Source organism: Diadema antillarum, unplaced genomic scaffold (genome assembly GCF_040938485.1).
Source record: "Diadema antillarum isolate AM-2024a unplaced genomic scaffold, OU_Dant_1.0 seq00001794_RagTag, whole genome shotgun sequence".
In the NCBI taxonomy this organism is placed as follows: Eukaryota; Metazoa; Echinodermata; class Echinoidea; order Diadematoida; family Diadematidae; genus Diadema; species Diadema antillarum.
In genome coordinates, this window is record NW_027272472.1 from 441,401 (window position 1) to 454,470 (window position 13,070).

The window sequence follows — 13,070 nt, forward strand, 5'->3', positions numbered from 1 at the left end:
CGCCTCCAACTCTATCGTTGAAATGCACACAAATCCTTATTGAATTTCTTGTTCTCTGAATTATTGTACACTTGTGACAACTATGGAAGGATAGCATGTGAGGGGGAGATGTTTATCACCAAAACTGTCATAGCAGGGGCGAATCCAGGAATTCTGTTAAGGGGGGGGGGGGGCGCAACTAATATTTCTGGTGCCACTTCCGGGTTCCATTTCATTCTTTCTTTTTATTTCTTTTCTTTTTAACGAAAAATAAAGGGGGGGGGGGCGTGCGCCAATTGCGCCCCCTGTGGATCCGCCACTTGGTTGGTACTTTCTAGACAAACCAGTGTGGGAAGTGTTAAAAGCTGACTGCAATACCTCGTCTTATTCGTGTGTCTGGTTGTGACCAACCGAACCATTTTTATCGTCAAAATGACACTGTTTCCTTACTCTCTATTTCCAATCCTAAAGAAAATTTGACTACTCTGTTATTTTGATTTCACTGTGTTCATAAAAGTTCACTTGATCATAACTTGGCATTTCATTTTAACTTTAAACAAGAACAGACTAGCCAGAGGATTTTTGGTTACCTAAATCACAGAAAATAAAATCACTAAAATCTTCAATCACAGCTGATTTTCTTCTTTTACCAGGGCTTTAAAAGTCATAAATTGTTGGTGTTGTTGTTGTTTTGTGACCGAAAGTGTACCATCTGACTCCATCACAAAATGCTGAGTTCTCATTTTCTTGGAGATGTAATTTTCTTCGCCTGCGTCAACCTGTCGACGGTTCGTTGTATGGTGGCGCTCCGGTAGGCTTCCCATCTTATCTGATTCTCCAAGCTGCGCTGAATTTCGTTCTCCTTAGCAAAAGGCATCATCTGAGTCAGGGAGGAGGATGAGGGGAGAAAGAGAGATTTTTTAGGGAGGAAGAATAAAGGTTTGATTCTTAGTGTTTGATCAAGGCTGGATGAAATCAGTATCCAGTGAAGTGGCTTGGACTGAACGTAGACAGATTCTATGATTGTCGACAACCGAGTGGATTTACCGCTGTATTCAATCACTTTCATTCTGAGTACATTCTTGTCCACTGAACGCCCGTCTCATTTGTTCATCTGTTCGATAATACCTTGGATTATTTTTTTCCATAACACAGGAAACGTCACAATTATTAGTACCAGAGGATTCTATTTAAGTCTATCTATCTACTCTTCCGTGCAAATGACAAAGACAGAGATACATTATTCTTCAAAAGGCATAATGTCATACTGAATGAAAAGGTCATACAATTCGTGAGTATGTCCGCTTACAGTTCAAGTACTACAAGCGATGTTTTCCCAATCTTGAAATACACCCAAAAGAAAAAATAGAGTTCAAGAACGGTCGTGAGACTCTCACAGAAGTCAACTGTAAAATATAGGCCCGTCATTCATCTGTAATATGGATTTGAGCGTCGAATCCTCAAAGCCATTTTTAACCCTAATCCCACCGGGTTTTTTTTTTTTTTTGAGGGACTTGAAACCATGGGGGGGGGGGGGGAGCCTTTTTGGCCCCCCTTCAGATCTCGGTCATGGATCGCGCGATCCTCGCGAAAATTTGCACGAAGGTATAGACCAATGTAATTTACAAGACTGTATACTAGTAGTTAGATTTTTCAAATTTTAATTTATTTTATATTAATTAATTTATGCTAATTTATGCAAAAATATTTTTTTCTGCCTATAAATCAAAAAATAAACCTCCAAGACTTCTAATTTTTTGGTGAACATATTCTTTTCAATATCTTCAACACTAATATTGAAGCAAAAATTCGGATTCATAATTATTTCTTATATATTTTGTTTATTGAATTTCTTATGTATTTCTGTTTTTTTTTACTTTTTGTTTTTATTGTTTTTTCGTCAAAATTTGTCGCAGAAACTTTTTAAAGCATAATCAGGCTAAAACAAATTATTATCAGCCATTGAAAGTAAAAATATTTATTTTTATATGAATTAATTGCAAAAACACAATTTACATTGGATTTGTACAGAAAATCATGTTTTTGAGAAATTTTAGGGCCGACGAATTTTTTTTTCAAAGGGGCGTGGCTTCAAAACGATATGCCCGGGAGCGACAAATTTGGTCTCAAAAGTTGCGCAATACTTGAAAAAAAAAAGTCATAAAATGCCGCGGCGAGAGCATCACGCGTTGCGGAATAATCACGCGAAATGTCGGGGGGGGGGGCAAAATGCCCCCCCCCCCCCCCCCTGGGAATAGGGTTAAAATATATGTATATATATATATATATATATATATATATATATATAATTAGATTTATCTCAATCTCTAAACATATCATCGAATTTAAACGAAAGGATGGAGGGAGTACGTCCGATCACCGATAACACACCGATATCTTGACACGGTGCAGCATGTCGTCTGTTGCGTGTTGTAGGAAGAATTGCTTGGACATGACCATACACTCGGCTCCATGACTGACCAAACTCAGGCTTGGCTGCTCACTGAACAGGACATCAACCAGACCCTGAAATATGATGAACAAATCAATGTACTCTCATATGTGGCTATAACAAACATAAATTGCATTAACTTTCACGCAAGCAGAAGGATAGTTGCTTGTAGATCGAATTTACGAGCCCATTAGTTTTTATAATCTAGCTTACGAACTGTTTATTATGTGAGCGGCCCCGTAGTACAAACCATGAATTAATCATCAAATTGTTTACCATATACTGCCATGTGTTCGATATCAATCAAAATTTATTGCTGCTTGTTGCGAGGCGTCTAGCTGTTTGCCCTAATGCTTTCTACAAACGTACATAATTATACAACATACATATGCACAAACATTCTTTCATTAATCCATTGCAGGTGAATATCAAATATATGTAAATCTATTTGTAAAGAACTAACAGAGTACAGACTACACTATCAATTTATTTGGTATCTGAAGGAAATCACACACAAAAAAAGGAAAGAAGAACTGACAGGAGAACGGAAAGGGAATGAGAACAGACGTAGACTGTAGGTAGGCCTATATACACTACTCAAAAATATTAAGGACCACGCCAGAGACTTTTGTATCACTTCACGTAGTCAGCTGTTGCCCATAACAACCAACATTCCATGAGGTGCTATGATGAAACAACTTGATGAAACCAACCAAATGTGAAACTTAAAGAGTGTGTTTGAGATCATTCGTTGTATTGGGCATTTCCGTAAGTAAAATACCTCGTATAAAAAGTTATACACAAAAGAAACAAGTGGTCCTTCACCCGCTTTTTTAGTAGTATAATTAGATAGATAGATAGATAGATAGATAGATAGATAGATAGAAAGCTATAAATGGATGGATAGATGGATATATTATATAAATACTTAGATAGATAGCCAGATAGCTATAGATGATGGATAGACAGATAGATAGATAGATAGATAGATAGATAGATAGATAGATAAAGATAAATAGATAGATAGATTGATTGACTGACTGATTGATTGATTGATTGATTGATTGATTGATTAATTGATTGATTGATTGATTGATTGATTGATCTAGATATGGAATTAGCATGATAAGAAAGAAATGAGGGAGTTACTCACGAAGACGCCCCCTCGCTGTAGAGTTTGGATAGATACAAACACAGAGCGACATCCAGTTTCCTCCTCACCGTCCAGGAGATTCGACCTCAACACTGGATTCTGTCATCGAGTACATACAGATCAATACCAAGCGGTATTAATTGAATTCGTCGAATAGTTTATCAGTACAGTGATGGTAACAAAGGCTTTGATGTCAAACACATTGTTAAGAAACCAAGTCTTACCTTTCTGTCTACTGCAGGTTTGTTGAGATCATCGGCAAAGGTTCGTTGAGGGCCGTATCTTGGTAGCTCATCATCTGTATCATGATGAATTATTGACAACAGTATGCAAGGTTGGAATATTCAAGTATTATCAATATTATCCTTATGAATTAACCATTGTCATTATAATAACTCTCACTGTCATAATCGCTATTAATATCATCATAGATGTCAATGTTGTTGGTTTAATCATTCATTGGTATTGTTAATTTAATTCATTTATTTTCGCGGCAAAAAAAAAAACTTTATTATGAAAAACGTTAATAAGATTTTCATCAGTTTCTCATTCCCATTTTCTTGTTTGGTTAAAGTTCTCTTCAGATCTTCTAACCCTGTTCTTGAAAGCTATATCAAATTCTATCCTGCTTTCATCTTTCTATCTCGTCCAATCTTCATTACGTTGCCATGACTACGTACCGCTATGATTCTCCTCCATTTCAATGAGTGGAAACAAGGATTCTTTCATCTCAGTGAGAGCTCCAGCCTCTTCCAGCTCCTCCATCCATCTCTCCTCCTGTCTCTCCTCCTCCATCTCAGCCACTTCCTCCTCTGCGGTCTGATCATTCACAAGGATTTGGACGATTAACGACTTTGGCACTTTTTACACCACAAACTCTTCATTCCACATGATTTATGCAATTGCTTAAAGGGATGGTATTGGTGGAGATGAGGATTGGGCTTCTAACTTTTTGCGAGATACCGAGAAGCTACTTATGAACTAGTACAGAGCATACCATTCTAACAGGAATTCACAGTTTATTTGATGAAAATCGATTTTGAAATGGCTGAGACCATCCCAAAACAAAGTAAAACGAAGCGATCGTAAAAAAGGTAGGCCCCACTCTTTATTAGGATAGCTCTGTTTTGGATATCTCAGTCATTTCAAAAACAATTGTCATCAAATAGACATCGAATTCCTCTTGGAATCACATGCTCTTTCACATTATATCACACACAAAAAAAAAAATGTTAGAAACCTGAACTTAGGTCTCTACCAAAACTATACCATCCCTTTAAGGAAAGTGTTCCATGTGAAACATTAATTTAAAGATCACTGGTTCAAAGTCACACCCAGTACACAAATAGGTGTGTGAAGGTGATACAATGTGAACACAGGGGTTAAAATTGATAATGCTCATTTGCTGTTGTTTTGAGAAAACATTTTTACTTTGACTAAGCAAATGACACAAATATTTGAATGGTTACAGGAGTCTATTCCATCAAGGTGTAGGCATAGTTTGACTTTGATGATACAGCTACCATGCATTCACTTACCATGAGCATCGTGGAGGTGCGGCTTTTGGCGGGAATGATAGCCTTGGTCAATTCAGCGTTCATCATGAGGTAAGGCAGGTCCATGCCTCGCTTGTACAGTGACTCTCTGTGCGCACGAGCAGCGATCATTCGCCGGGTGAGGAACGATTTCTCTCGATCAACCAAGTATTGCCCGTGTCGTGATATCGATAGCCGGGAACCTTACAAATGCACATCATTTATTATAATATTTACATGTATTTTTATCAACGCAGATAATACATCTTATTTGGGGAGACAAGTTTATTCAAGTTGTATAAATTATCCGCGTATGACATATATCAACCGTTATTTATCAGAGATAATATGAAGCAATTTAGATTAAAGAAATATTTTCATCCAGAAGGCTACATAGAAAGGGTATCCAACTAACGCACGACACTTACTGTAGCAAGATATGATTTCTGATTCATGTTTGGAGTATAGTATGACTCGTATAATGTCTTCAAAGAACGAGCATGGCCTTGATAAATATTCCATAGAAAAACAGTGAGCAAAATCAAGTTGGGAAAGACTATTTGTAACAGTATATACTTGATACTTGTTAAATATTGTCCTATCTAAAACTCACTTTTGTCAGTTTTGGGTTTCTTTGGATGTGATTCAGGTTCCACATATTTCAGTTGCTTCAGAACAGAGCAGCTTCCCTGAAAGACACAAAAATAAACAGCGATGGCACCGTCTTTGTAAAATGTTTGAAAAATAAACAAAATCAGCCATAATAGAATGATTCAGACACCAAATCAAAGGTCAAAGTTCTTCTACAATGATACAGCGATAACAGCAACATGTCAATATTTCGTACAATGAAATACTATTAGTTAATTTAGTACAAAGCAATTTAATCAAAGCGGGAGAAATGATGAGGAGAAATGAAATGTTTTTAAAGTGTGGAAGAAGTGTTAAAATCTTTCAAGTCAAAAAATCCTTTTTTGCATATTCAAAGTCACATTCATCACTGTTCATTGTCATCTCATTATTATAATTATAATTATAATTATAATCATAATTATAATTATAATTATAATTATAACTATAATTATTATTATTATTATTATTATTATTATTATTATTATCATTATTATTATCATCATCATCATCATCATTATCATTCTTTGACCTAGGTACCAGGTATGTTTTTGGTTCGTTGTTTCTACCTCGAAAATTTTTACATTTTTCTAAAAATCGATGAGCATTATTCTTCACAATAACGTTACTGAGTTTAAATGTTGTTTCTCTTAGAGATTGAGTAGCTTTGGGAAAGGGTAAGATTCTATGCGGGTCTGAAGATCGCTGTGACACCATGTCACATATTTTGCGATATACCAGAGTATAGTTGCTGGTCTCACCTACCGACTTAATGACGTAAATCCACTCGGAAAATTTGCTGTCTCTCACAAGGACTGTGTTCTTCCTGTATAGGAGTAAAATCAGTAGAGAGTATAGAGTAAAGAGTAGAGAAACATTATGCGAAAGTTCTGAGAGCAACATTTTGAGAATCTCATATTTGAAGATACGCTTGTCGTACCGATTTAACAAGAAAACTCTAAGCTTTATAAACCAAACTCGTACATTTGACAGCAGAACTGATGATCATCGTCAAAACTCAAAAGTCTTTGTATAACTAGAATTGGGTCTAACGTTGCAACACTAAAAGAGCTGCGCGAAGCATCGTATGTCCGAAAATAGTCACTTTGAACAGTATTCATACAATATTGGAACAAAAGTCAACCTACAGTTGGGAGGCAAGTATTTAAGGGGACCTGCCGGATAAAATGCAGGAGAGTAATTTCTCCTCCTACATTCATATCAATACACGTACTTGACATTATTGAACAGAGTCCAAAAACAGTTAAATCTCTTACATTATTATCGACGTCGCTCTCCCTTTTATATATACATCGAAAGCTAATCTAATCATCCAACATTTACTGTAAGAAGAAACCTCGCCTGAAGAAGTTGAAGACGCATTTCTTGGGATTTTTCTCGATGTTTTTCAGAGGCCATTCCTTCAAGAAGTTCACACTCCTACCGACGAGAAGAAGCAATAAACTGTATTTGCAAATAACATCGCAACGTTTCGACTGACAAAAACAGTTAGATGAACGTGGATTATCGGCAATGATTATAAGATGTATATAGCAGTCTGATCATAAAATTACTTGGTAATTATAGGTCTACATTCGAAACCATGTCGTGAACTGAAAACATGTTGACGACCAAGTAAAGATAACAAAAATAATATAAATATGCAAGGTGATTCAAGGTGCACTAATTGATTTTATTCGTTTGTTCAACGTGTTTTAATTCATACTCGTTTCTAAGAGAAGTTGCTGTAATATCAGAAGTGTTCCATAGAATTGATATGAATTAAAAGGTGGATCTTATGCACTCACAAAGCTCATGATATTTTCAATTTCAATGGAAGTCAGTTACTTCTTACTTCTGAAGATGTGACGTAGTGACAGTCATAAAATGTACTGCCGATTTCAATAATAGACTATCAGGGTAGAAGGACGATCAAATTTTGATATGGCGGAAGATCAACTTTTTGAGAAACTGTTGACTCACTCCGAAAGGAAAAATTGGTACTTCAAGCGCGAATGTTACCAGTCTTAAGTTTAGTACCTTGATATATTATCATTCAGCTCGATGCGTTATTTGACAAAAGTTTTACTAGTATTTGAAAATTTACCTCATAAAATCTAATGTCCCAGGATCTTGAAGCACTTTATAATTCCCAGACATAACGATGTAAATGAAGTCCTGCAAGGCAACCAATCACAATCCCATGAAAGATTAATAATATCTTGATCTACACTTTGAGTAAAGTCTGAATATAAGAAGATGTATTCAGCATAAATCGAGGTGCACTTACTAAAAAGAAAATAATAAGAAAATAATGATAAAATAATTCAGTTAACGTTTACCTCCAAAGCAGACCACACATTGGTCACCCTCTGTTAAATTCTTAAACTTACCAATTTAGTTTATACTAACAAAAATACGACGCAATCAAGTTATGAATTTTATGGTATAATATCCAAAGAAAACAAATGAAACTTTTTTGTAAACCTCTAACGTCGACTTTAATATTTTTGTCAAACTTCCTACCTCGGCCGAGATGACATACATTTCCACAGCCTCCCTCGAGGAAACACTTGAGGTCCGCTTGCTGTGATTCAAGATAGCCAGTTCCTTATTGGCGTGGAGGAGTGTGGGGAGTGAGGCCGGTGTGAGGCCAGGGTGAGAGAGAGAGAGAGAGAGGCGAAGGGGGTGGAGAATGACAGGGAGAGATGCGCACGATGTCAAACATACAAAAGTGTGTAAGTTTGACGCTGGAAAGAGAGGTGAATGCTAACATGGTCGCATGCAGTGTATAACAGACTGTTGATCACTATTCTCATAACTATAAGGCTGTGGGCGGAATCTCATTTCCTTTCTTGTATTTCTAGATGTGATAGAACCAGTTTTTAATTATATTGTGCTTTTTTTATACACTATATCATTTTATCATTGCAAAATATTTCATACAAGGAATACGACGTCTTCAAACGAAATTAGTTAACTTCTTTTTAAAACGGAAAACTCAGACTTTGATTTGACTTTGTTGATGCAGTATCAGAGAGGAAAGTCAAGACACAATAAGGCGGATATACCGACAATAATAAATCCCACACCCAATTCAGCAGTATACTTACCCCAAAACTATCACCCCTCAGGAGAATGGCTAGAATCTTTGGCTTGATGTCACCTGGGACTGATACACTCACCAAAGCTGTCGGGGAGAAAAATGGGAATCAAAGAATGTTTCAAAAAACAATTCATATTAATTACCGTCGACCTCGCCTGAGTCGAATTTTAAGGGACCGGCAAAAAAAAAAAGGAAAAAAAAAGAAGAAAGAATCCTTCGACTTAGGCGAATTTCGTGTCACATACAATGTATGCACACATCAATAATATAATTAACTCGTATTTATATTCATCAGGGTTTTTCTTTCGACTTCGTCAAATTTTTCAACTTGTGCGAGGCTAATTTTAGTGAGGTAGATAGTAATAACTTCAGAAGACAGGAGCCTACTTTCATCCCTGGGCAGAAAGGGTAAACATTTATCGCTCGTCTATACACTCATGATAAGCGACACAAGGGCCAGTCGATACAAGCTTTTACTGATGTGATTATAAAAGATTAAAAAAAAAAAAACCTTTATGTCAAAGTTGCATCTGCTGTTTTATATACGAAGGAAATGTAGATATATTTGTACGACCCATGGTTTCTACGACCTACCTGACCCTGAAAGAATAAAGTAGAAAGCATCTGGGGCGTGACCCTCTCGTACGATAACACGATTGGGTCCGTACGATTCGTACCAGCCGACACGAGCGATACTGCTTTGCATAGCGGCCGGGTATTCACCGAGGGAGGAGAGATCCCGAAGAGCCGTCTCAACCTGATAATGATAATGATGATGATGATGATAATAATAATAATAATGATAATAGTAATAATAATAATGATAATAATTGTGACTTTATATTGGGCAGTTTCTATGAAACATATATACTCAACTGGGCATAACAATATGATATAATTAAAAAAATAGATTTGTAAGAAAGTAACACAATCTGATAACATAACACTGATAATATTCAATGACATTATAATCAGCATGACGGTGTTATGCTTTTGATTACGATATATTATATTCTTATAATGCTATCATGATTATTTTGCAAACTAATTTACACTTTCCTATCTATGTCTACTTACATTGAAAGTATACATCGGGTATAGTAAAATCAGTCGTAAAAATGTCGCGACTCAAGTTTAGTACAATTAGAATCATTTTTACAATGTGTTTACAGCTGATGAACTCAATTTGTATGCTATGTGACCGTTTTGGAATATTCCTTTGTGTTTTTTGTTCATAATTCGGCATGGTGATATAACTTTGCAGCGGCTTTGCTGTGACAATACTAAATTCCGAACTGTAACATGTAATGGAGTCACTTACGTGTTTATTATCTTGTTCTGTTCGAGATGATGCCGATTTCTGCAGAATCCGTTTCGTCTCAGTCGTTAGGCGCCACTTAAAGTTTGATAAAAGGGAGAAGCATTATTCGAGTTTTTGGTCTATGCTGTGCCTATTCACTTCCTTGCAAACACCTTCAGTGTCATGAATTACTTCCTAAAACAGCATGATCAGTAAAAGAAGTTTAAGTAACGCGTGGGAGAGTGTCGTCATCTGGCTTCCATTTGTTTTTCCTAGTGTATACTCTTCCTTCCTTGGTAGCAGAACAAAAGGGAACAATAATGAGCGTGTTGTCTAGTGGATAAAATATCATGAAGCTTTATCCTCTAATGAACCACCTACAAGTTGCAATCAAAGTTTATTAACGTGTGATACAAGTTATGCATTACGACTGAAAATCTACATTATTTTGATTCGTGGTTAAAATCATTTTACGCTGTCGCACTTGAAAGCTGCACACGACACAATACACTTTTGTAGTTGCAACTACCACATTCCTTTACACATTGGGTTTTCCCCATTTCGGATCTCGAGTAATAACTTGAATTGTAAATTCGTAACGATTGTCGCCAATTATCTCGTGCATGTATAAATTTACCTTTTTCTTCGCCTTGTACTCTGTGACGTCAAACATAAGGTCCTTTCGCTGGCGATCTGACACTAGGTGTGCGACGCTCAGCTCAAATTGTCTATTCCAATGGAGATTGATTCAAAAAAGTTAACACCATTATTCGCACTGCATGGAAAGGAGCTATACCGAGTAGCGACTCATTCATCAGATATAACATTAAGACACATTGAGACATATAATAATGAGCTCAAATTTGATGTTAGAAAAGGATTACTGTGGACTCTCGTTATAACGAAGTCCTCGGGACCGGCAGTTTCTTTCGTTATCAAAATTTCGTTATAACCGAACAAATAAACAATAAACAACAAAGAGTGGATAATTTTCCGGCCTGAATTTTTACTTAGTTTTAACTGGAATTTCGTTATAACCGTGTTCGTTATAACGGGAGTGCACTGTACAGATTTTAAGAAATGTCACTGATTCATTTGCGGTATTACGATTGAAATGTGAGCAATCAAACGTAATTGTATTCTATTTTTAAAGAATGAAACAAAACGAGATTGACAGCTTTATAAATACTAAGTAGGCCTACATTAATCCGGCAATGTTCCAAATTTCACTCACATTCTAACTCGGTTTTTTTCTTTCAGTTTGTATTCACATACAACTAATCAAACTGAAGCCGATGATTCTGGGAGCTGTACAGTGTATTGATATCACACGTGTGACTACGATCGGTGCTTACCCAGAGTCCACATAGTGAATGGCGCAGATTCGTCGTACGACGATCGCTAGTCGTGCTACGATGCGAAACAATCTTGACAGCTGCTGCTGCATTGTGGGGAATTTATGATAACAAAATCACACAGAGAGGTCTATCAAAATAATCAATATTGACCACTTTTTATATGAGCGCTGTGACCAAAAAACAACAAATAAACAAAAAACAAACAAAACATCTAATTATCGCCATTCCTCTGATGCATCGAGGTCATACGACCTGTTTCCTTGTTTGCTTCTGTTTGTTTGTTTGTTTGTTTTCTTTAATCCAACATGCAGTAATATGCTAATCTCTTTCAGATAATTTTAAGAGTTGTACCGTTATCACAGTACATCTGAAATTGCCTATAAACTGTTGTGAACAGACAAGGACAGAAGGATAATTGAGATACATGCACGGGAAATATAAGAATAACGATAATATTTATTAAAAAATAAATTTAAAAAAAAAGCTGCTGCAAACTGTTTATCCAATAGTGGCGAGCCAATGGAGTAAAATAGAGTAAAATGGGGCATTAACTTTTGATCCTATCAGAATCTTCGTCAGAGGCAAAATGACAAACGTGCAGGGCAAGCAACAAAATACGTCGATGCATGGCTATGACAAAGATTCTGCCAGGATCAAAAGCTCAGGTCCCTTTGTGACTCCAAAATGACCGAGGGTTAGTATTAAGAGGTTTTAGATGTTGCCAAAGATTTGTACCTTTCTCTTTTCCCGTCTTTTTCTCTGTCTCTGCTTTTTAAACATCGTGGCGGCGTTGACTGCCGCGAACACGTTCTCGTACCCTGTCACTCCATGATGTTCGTCATCTCGACTCGAGATCGATGATTCCGACTTCCGCTTTGATTTGCTCCTGTGCTGAACCGCATCGCTTATCGTTGACGGCTTCGAACTTGACAGTTTATTCCTAATTGCCGATTTCGCTACATTTCGCCACTTTGAAACGCCACTGGCAGCTACCGTGACATCACCTCCTCTCTGCAATTCGTCATCTTGTGAAGGTTTAATAAAGGCTTCTTCATTTGAAATGGACGATAAAGTGGCGTTATTGATTACGTTGGATGAAGCAACCTTTTGCTCGTCTACCTCATGTTTTTTAACATGCAATTTTTGCAGCTCAGAATCTAATGCTGAAGACATCAAAGCCAGCTGCTTACGGTCTCCTCCTGGTTTATGCTCTTCTATTGTCCGAGGAACACGCAGACGATGTGGAGTAGCAATTTGTTTCGGTTGCCGCCTACTGATGGTTGCAGTCGTAGAAGACTTCGAGACAACCTTTGACAAATATCCGGAGTATTTTCCTTTTGACACTTTACTGTGATCAGGAGGTATATCAATAGTCATCTTATACTCTTTAACGACGCTTAGAGATGGGTCGGATTTTTGGTTGGATGATATGGTGTGACTTCGAATAGCACCTCGAAGTCGTGTTTGCTTCCGTTTTCTGTCGCCTTTCCCGTCTAGGATGTCTAGTGTTGAGCGAATGTTCTGCAGACGATATTCGGGATCGAGTCGTGTTGCCAT

General features: G+C 36.9%; 1 pseudogene; it reads right to left on the bottom strand.

Annotated features, from left to right (window-relative positions):
- Positions 1–718: 718 nt before the first annotated feature.
- LOC139712339 (uncharacterized) lies at positions 719–13,070 on the bottom strand (annotated as a pseudogene).